We start from the raw sequence: 6,914 nt of genomic DNA, 5'->3' as shown, positions 1-6,914 counted from the left end.
CGTACAAACGAGTCATTCGGGCTTAGAGCGATGTTTGCTGCCGCTTCAGTTCAGTGCTTTACATGACTGCCCCCTACTGATCATGTCTTTCCTATGTCATTGTATTTTCCGTGTTCCCTTGGAATACACCGGCGTCACGCGAGACCACTTTACTTCCCGCGCGCATTTTAAATGGCCAGATCTGTACCCTAAAAACAGTCCAAGAATCCCAGTGTGTTGATAAGTCCAATGTGAGTGTCCACCGGTGTATATACAATCCACAGAAAGTGTAATCCAAAGTTTGCAGGTGGTGAATGGAAAGGTGAGCTCTAAAATTAGCAACTCCTCAATCCAACAGTTTGGTGACTGTCCTTTGTTTGTCATGCTGCTCTCTTATACAGTTGTACTTCCTGCTTCCTGTCATGTGTCTAGTCACATGGCAGGCCAACCATCCATTTTTTAAAGACACACACTCACTTAAAATGTTAAGAGTAATAAAATGGCCTAAAAAACATGTAAAACACTTAAAACTCTATAATACATTTAAATGATTGTAATAAATAGAGCGGTAAAACACGTCTTTCTAAAAGCCAGCATATTATATAAATAGTGAAGAAAAGACAAAAGCTTACAGCACCTGGTATTCCCAGGCGGTCTCCCATCCAAGTACTAAGCAGGCCCGACGCTGCTTAGCTTCCGAGATCAGACGAGATCGGGCGCTCTCAGCGCGGTATGGCCGTAAGCCAGGGCTGCTCCAAAAAGTGGGCTATTTAAAGATCAGCCTCCGTAAAAGCCAGCATATTATATAAATAGTGAAGAAAAGACAAAAGCTTACAGCACCTGGTATTCCCAGGCGGTCTCCCATCCAAGTACTAAACAGGCCCGACGCTGTTTAGCTTCCGAGATCAGACGAGATCGGGCGCTCTCAGCGCGGTATGGCCGTAAGCGAGGGCTGCTCCAAAAAGTGGGCCATTTACAGATCAGCCTCCGTAAAAGCCAGCATATTATATAAATAGTGAAGAAAAGGCAAAAGCTTACAGCACCTGGTATTCCCAGGCGGTCTCCCATCCAAGTGTAACAATCGGCCTTATCAGCCGAGTTACAAGACTTAAATGGGGTCAGATTTAACTGTGAGAGATGACTAGTGGTTAAAAGAATGAGACATAAAAGAAGATTGGTTTAAATAGATTTGGTTTATTTACAAGGTTCACATAAAAGACTTTAAAACAACACGATAAAACGAGGTAAACGCTGTTAAAAGAATACAGTTCATTTGTCCATACCCTAAAAACAGTCCAAGAATCCCAGTGTGTTGATAAGTCCAATGTGAGTGTCCACCGGTGTATATACAATCCACAGAAAGTGTAATCCAAAGTTTGTAGGTGGTGAATGGAAAGGTGAGCTCTAAAATTAGCAACTCCTCAATCCAACAGTTTGGTGACTGTCCTTTGTTTGTCATGCTGCTCTCTTATACAGTTGTACTTCCTGCTTTCTGTCATGTGTCTAGTCACATGGCAGGCCAACCATCCATTTTTTAAAGACACACACTCACTTAAAATGTTAAGAGTAATAAAATGGCCTAAAAAAACATGTAAAACACTTAAAACTCTATAATACATTTAAATGATTGTAATAAATAGAGCGGTAAAACACGTCTTTCTAAAAGCCAGCATATTATATAAATAGTGAAGAAAAGGCAAAAGCTTACAGCACCTGGTATTCCCAGGCGGTCTCCCATCCAAGTACTAAGCAGGCCCGTCGCTGCTTAGCTTCCGAGATCAGACGAGATCGGGCGCTCTCAGCGCAGTATGGCCGTAAGCGAGGGCTGCTCCAAAAAGTGGGCTATTTAAAGATCAGCCTCCGTAAAAGCCAGCATATTATATAAATAGTGAAGAAAAGGCAAAAGCTTACAGCACCTGGTATTCCCAGGCGGTCTCCCATCCAAGTACTAAGCAGGCCCGACGCTGCTTAGCTTCCGAGATCAGACGAGATCGGGCGCTCTCAGCGCAGTATGGCCGTAAGCGAGGGCTGCTCCAAAAAGTGGGCCATTTAAAGATCAGCCTCCGTAAAAGCCAGCATATTATATAAATAGTGAAGAAAAGGCAAAAGCTTACAGCACCTGGTATTCCCAGGCGGTCTCCCATCCAAGTACTAAGCAGGCCCGACGCTGCTTAGCTTCCGAGATCAGACGAGATCGGGCGCTCTCAGCGCGGTATGGCCGTAAGCGAGGGCTGCTCCAAAAAGTGGGCTATTTAAAGATCAGCCTCCGTAAAAGCCAGCATATTATATAAATAGTGAAGAAAAGGCAAAAGCTTACAGCACCTGGTATTCCCAGGCGGTCTCCCATCCAAGTGTAACAATCGGCCTTATCGGCCGAGTTACAAGACTAAAATGGGGTCAGATTTAACTGTGAGAGATGACTAGTGGTTAAAAGAATGAGACATAAAAGAAGATTGGTTCAAATAGATTTGGTTTATTTACAAGGTTCACATAAAAGACTTTAAAACAACACGATAAAATGAGGTAAACGCTGTTAAAAGAATACAGTTCATTTGTCCATACCCTAAAAACAGTCCAAGAATCCCAGTGTGTTGATAAGTCCAATGTGAGTGTCCACCGGTGTATATACAATCCACAGAAAGTGTAATCCAAAGTTTGCAGGTGGTGAATGGAAAGGTGAGCTCTAAAATTAGCAACTCCTCAATCCAACAGTTTGGTGACTGTCCTTTGTTTGTCATGCTGCTCTCTTATACAGTTGTACTTCCTGCTTCCTGTCATGTGTCTAGTCACATGGCAGGCCAACCATCCATTTTTTAAAGACACACACTCACTTAAAATGTTAAGAGTAATAAAATGGCCTAAAAAACATGTAAAACACTTAAAACTCTATAATACATTTAAATGATTGTAATAAATAGAGCGGTAAAACACGTCTTTCTAAAAGCCAGCATATTATATAAATAGTGAAGAAAAGACAAAAGCTTACAGCACCTGGTATTCCCAGGCGGTCTCCCATCCAAGTACTAAGCAGGCCCGACGCTGCTTAGCTTCCGAGATCAGACGAGATCGGGCGCTCTCAGCGCGGTATGGCCGTAAGCCAGGGCTGCTCCAAAAAGTGGGCTATTTAAAGATCAGCCTCCGTAAAAGCCAGCATATTATATAAATAGTGAAGAAAAGACAAAAGCTTACAGCACCTGGTATTCCCAGGCGGTCTCCCATCCAAGTACTAAACAGGCCCGACGCTGTTTAGCTTCCGAGATCAGACGAGATCGGGCGCTCTCAGCGCGGTATGGCTGTAAGCGAGGGCTGCTCCAAAAAGTGGGCCATTTAAAGATCAGCCTCCGTAAAAGCCAGCATATTATATAAATAGTGAAGAAAAGGCAAAAGCTTACAGCACCTGGTATTCCCAGGCGGTCTCCCATCCAAGTACTAAGCAGGCCCGACGCTGCTTAGCTTCCGAGATCAGACGAGATCGGGCGCTCTCAGCGCAGTATGGCCGTAAGCGAGGGCTGCTCCAAAAAGTGGGCCATTTAAAGATCAGCCTCCGTAAAAGCCAGCATATTATATAAATAGTGAAGAAAAGGCAAAAGCTTACAGCACCTGGTATTCCCAGGCGGTCTCCCATCCAAGTACTAAGCAGGCCCGACGCTGCTTAGCTTCCGAGATCAGACGAGATCGGGCGCTCTCAGCGCGGTATGGCCGTAAGCGAGGGCTGCTCCAAAAAGTGGGCTATTTAAAGATCAGCCTCCGTAAAAGCCAGCATATTATATAAATAGTGAAGAAAAGGCAAAAGCTTACAGCACCTGGTATTCCCAGGCGGTCTCCCATCCAAGTGTAACAATCGGCCTTATCGGCCGAGTTGCAAGACTAAAATGGGGTCAGATTTAACTGTGAGAGATGACTAGTGGTTAAAAGAATGAGACATAAAAGAAGATTGGTTTAAATAGATTTGGTTTATTTACAAGGTTCACATAAAAGACTTTAAAACAACACGATAAAACGAGGTAAACGCTGTTAAAAGAATACAGTTCATTTGTCCATACCCTAAAAACAGTCCAAGAATCCCAGTGTGTTGATAAGTCCAATGTGAGTGTCCACCGGTGTATATACAATCCACAGAAAGTGTAATCCAAAGTTTGCAGGTGGTGAATGGAAAGGTGAGCTCTAAAATTAGCAACTCCTCAATCCAACAGTTTGGTGACTGTCCTTTGTTTGTCATGCTGCTCTCTTATACAGTTGTACTTCCTGCTTCCTGTCATGTGTCTAGTCACATGGCAGGCCAACCATCCATTTTTTAAAGACACACACTCACTTAAAATGTTAAGAGTAATAAAAGGGCCTAAAAAACATGTAAAACACTTAAAACTCTATAATACATTTAAATGATTGTAATAAATAGAGCGGTAAAACACGTCTTTCTAAAAGCCAGCATATTATATAAATAGTGAAGAAAAGGCAAAAGCTTACAGCACCTGGTATTCCCAGGCGGTCTCCCATCCAAGTACTAAACAGGCCCGAAGCTGCTTAGCTTCCGAGATCAGACGAGATCGGGCGCTCTCAGCGCGGTATGGCCGTAAGCAAGGGTTGCTCCAAAAAGTGGGCCATTTAAAGATCAGCCTCCGTAAAAGCCAGCATATTATATAAATAGTGAAGAAAAGGCAAAAGCTTACAGCACCTGGTATTCCCAGGCGGTCTCCCATCCAAGTGTAACAATCGGCCTTATCGGCCGAGTTACAAGACTAAAATGGGGTCAGATTTAACTGTGAGAGATGACTAGTGGTTAAAAGAATGAGACATAAAAGAAGATTGGTTTAAATAGATTTGGTTTATTTACAAGGTTCACATAAAAGACTTTAAAACAACACGATAAAATGAGGTAAACGCTGTTAAAAGAATACAGTTTATTTGTCCATACCCTAAAAACAGTCCAAGAATCCCAGTGTGTTGATAAGTCCAATGTGAGTTTCCACCGGTGTATATACAATCCACAGAAAGTGTAATCCAAACTTTGCAGGTGGTGAATGGAAAGGTGAGCTCTAAAATTAGCAACTCCTCAATCCAACAGTTTGGTGACTGTCCTTTGTTTGTCATGCTGCTCTCTTATACAGTTGTACTTCCTGCTTCCTATCATGTGTCTAGTCACATGGCAGGCCAACCATCCATTTTTTAAAGACACACACTCACTTAAAATGTTAAGAGTAATAAAATAGCCTTAAAAACATGTAAAACACTTAAAACTCTATAATACATTTAAATGATTGTAATAAATAGAGCGGTAAAACACGTCTTTCTAAAAGCCAGCATTTTAAATAAGTAGTGAAGAAAAGGCAAAAGCTTACAGCACCTGGTATTCCCAGGCGGTCTCCCATCCAAGTACTAAGCAGGCCCGACGCTGCTTAGCTTCCGAGATCAGACGAGATCGGGCGCTCTCAGCGCAGTATGGCCGTAAGCGAGGGCTGCTCCAAAAAGTGGGCTATTTAAAGATCAGCCTCCGTAAAAGCCAGCATATTATATAAATAGTGAAGAAAAGGCAAAAGCTTACAGCACCTGGTATTCCCAGGCGGTCTCCCATCCAAGTACTAAACAGGCCCGACGCTGCTTAGCTTCCGAGATCAGACGAGATCGGGCGCTCTCAGCGCGGTATGGCCGTAAGCGAGGGTTGCTCCAAAAAGTGGGCCATTTAAAGATCAGCCTCCGTAAAAGCCAGCATATTATATAAATAGTGAAGAAAAGGCAAAAGCTTACAGCACCTGGTATTCCCAGGCGGTCTCCCATCCAAGTACTAAACAGGCCCGACGCTGCTTAGCTTCCGAGATCAGACGAGATCGGGCGCTCTCAGCGCGGTATGGCCGTAAGCGAGGGTTGCTCCAAAAAGTGGGCCATTTAAAGATCAGCCTCCGTAAAAGCCAGCATATTATATAAATAGTGAAGAAAAGGCAAAAGCTTACAGCACCTGGTATTCCCAGGCGGTCTCCCATCCAAGTACTAAGCAGGCCCGACGCTGCTTAGCTTCCAAGATCAGACGAGATCGGGCGCTCTCAGCGCGGTATGGCCGTAAGCGAGGGCTGCTCCAAAAAGTGGGCTATTTAAAGATCAGCCTCCGTAAAAGCCAGCATATTATATAAATAGTGAAGAAAAGGCAAAAGCTTACAGCACCTGGTATTCCCAGGCGGTCTCCCATCCAAGTGTAACAATCGGCCTTATCGGCCGAGTTACAAGACTAAAATGGGGTCAGATTTAACTGTGAGAGATGACTAGTGGTTAAAAGAATGAGACATAAAAGAAGATTGGTTTAAATAGATTTGGTTTATTTACAAGGTTCACATAAAAGACTTTAAAACAACACGATAAAACGAGGTAAACGCTGTTAAAAGAATACAGTTCATTTGTCCATACCCTAAAAACAGTCCAAGAATCCCAGTGTGTTGATAAGTCCAATGTGAGTGTCCACCGGTGTATATACAATCCACAGAAAGTGTAATCCAAAGTTTGCAGGTGGTGAATGGAAAGGTGAGCTCTAAAATTAGCAACTCCTCAATCCAACAGTTTGGTGACTGTCCTTTGTTTGTCATGCTGCTCTCTTATACAGTTGTACTTCCTGCTTCCTGTCATGTGTCTAGTCACATGGCAGGCCAACCATCCATTTTTTAAAGACACACACTCACTTAAAATGTTAAGAGTAATAAAAGGGCCTAAAAAACATGTAAAACACTTAAAACTCTATAATACATTTAAATGATTGTAATAAATAGAGCGGTAAAACACGTCTTTCTAAAAGCCAGCATATTATATAAATAGTGAAGAAAAGGCAAAAGCTTACAGCACCTGGTATTCCCAGGCGGTCTCCCACCCAAGTACTAAGCAGGCCCGACGCTGCTTAGCTTCCGAGATCAGACGAGATCGGGCGCTCTCAGCACGGTATGGCCGTAAGCGAG

General features: G+C 43.2%; 15 non-coding genes across 15 annotated transcripts; all 15 read right to left on the bottom strand.

Moving 5' to 3' along the window:
• Positions 1-604: 604 nt before the first annotated feature.
• On the bottom strand, positions 605-723 carry LOC141301593 (5S ribosomal RNA). The gene has a single exon (XR_012342199.1). It is a non-coding gene; the product is annotated as a 5S ribosomal RNA (ribosomal RNA).
• Positions 724-807: 84 nt separating this feature from the next.
• Positions 808-926, bottom strand: LOC141310812 (5S ribosomal RNA). Its single transcript, XR_012348295.1, has one exon. It is a non-coding gene; the product is annotated as a 5S ribosomal RNA (ribosomal RNA).
• A 754-nt stretch (positions 927-1,680) lies between these two features.
• Positions 1,681-1,799, bottom strand: LOC141318445 (5S ribosomal RNA). Its single transcript, XR_012352762.1, has one exon. It is a non-coding gene; the product is annotated as a 5S ribosomal RNA (ribosomal RNA).
• An 84-nt stretch (positions 1,800-1,883) lies between these two features.
• Positions 1,884-2,002, bottom strand: LOC141317675 (5S ribosomal RNA). Its single transcript, XR_012352039.1, has one exon. It is a non-coding gene; the product is annotated as a 5S ribosomal RNA (ribosomal RNA).
• An 84-nt stretch (positions 2,003-2,086) lies between these two features.
• LOC141301588 (5S ribosomal RNA) lies at positions 2,087-2,205 on the bottom strand. The gene has a single exon (XR_012342198.1). It is a non-coding gene; the product is annotated as a 5S ribosomal RNA (ribosomal RNA).
• Positions 2,206-2,958: 753 nt separating this feature from the next.
• On the bottom strand, positions 2,959-3,077 carry LOC141301582 (5S ribosomal RNA). The gene has a single exon (XR_012342197.1). It is a non-coding gene; the product is annotated as a 5S ribosomal RNA (ribosomal RNA).
• An 84-nt stretch (positions 3,078-3,161) lies between these two features.
• On the bottom strand, positions 3,162-3,280 carry LOC141311719 (5S ribosomal RNA). The gene has a single exon (XR_012349166.1). It is a non-coding gene; the product is annotated as a 5S ribosomal RNA (ribosomal RNA).
• An 84-nt stretch (positions 3,281-3,364) lies between these two features.
• On the bottom strand, positions 3,365-3,483 carry LOC141317674 (5S ribosomal RNA). The gene has a single exon (XR_012352038.1). It is a non-coding gene; the product is annotated as a 5S ribosomal RNA (ribosomal RNA).
• Positions 3,484-3,567: 84 nt separating this feature from the next.
• LOC141301576 (5S ribosomal RNA) lies at positions 3,568-3,686 on the bottom strand. Its single transcript, XR_012342195.1, has one exon. It is a non-coding gene; the product is annotated as a 5S ribosomal RNA (ribosomal RNA).
• A 753-nt stretch (positions 3,687-4,439) lies between these two features.
• On the bottom strand, positions 4,440-4,558 carry LOC141317899 (5S ribosomal RNA). The gene has a single exon (XR_012352249.1). It is a non-coding gene; the product is annotated as a 5S ribosomal RNA (ribosomal RNA).
• Positions 4,559-5,311: 753 nt separating this feature from the next.
• Positions 5,312-5,430, bottom strand: LOC141317673 (5S ribosomal RNA). Its single transcript, XR_012352037.1, has one exon. It is a non-coding gene; the product is annotated as a 5S ribosomal RNA (ribosomal RNA).
• An 84-nt stretch (positions 5,431-5,514) lies between these two features.
• On the bottom strand, positions 5,515-5,633 carry LOC141295045 (5S ribosomal RNA). The gene has a single exon (XR_012340999.1). It is a non-coding gene; the product is annotated as a 5S ribosomal RNA (ribosomal RNA).
• Positions 5,634-5,717: 84 nt separating this feature from the next.
• LOC141295034 (5S ribosomal RNA) lies at positions 5,718-5,836 on the bottom strand. Its single transcript, XR_012340998.1, has one exon. It is a non-coding gene; the product is annotated as a 5S ribosomal RNA (ribosomal RNA).
• Positions 5,837-5,920: 84 nt separating this feature from the next.
• On the bottom strand, positions 5,921-6,039 carry LOC141317971 (5S ribosomal RNA). The gene has a single exon (XR_012352316.1). It is a non-coding gene; the product is annotated as a 5S ribosomal RNA (ribosomal RNA).
• A 753-nt stretch (positions 6,040-6,792) lies between these two features.
• Positions 6,793-6,911, bottom strand: LOC141317783 (5S ribosomal RNA). Its single transcript, XR_012352140.1, has one exon. It is a non-coding gene; the product is annotated as a 5S ribosomal RNA (ribosomal RNA).
• Between the last annotated feature and the right edge of the window lie 3 nt (positions 6,912-6,914).

The sequence above is a fragment of the Garra rufa genome, chromosome 1, assembly GCF_049309525.1.
Source record: "Garra rufa chromosome 1, GarRuf1.0, whole genome shotgun sequence".
Classification (NCBI taxonomy): Eukaryota; Metazoa; Chordata; class Actinopteri; order Cypriniformes; family Cyprinidae; genus Garra; species Garra rufa.
This window is presented reverse-complemented; position numbering and strand designations above follow the sequence as displayed.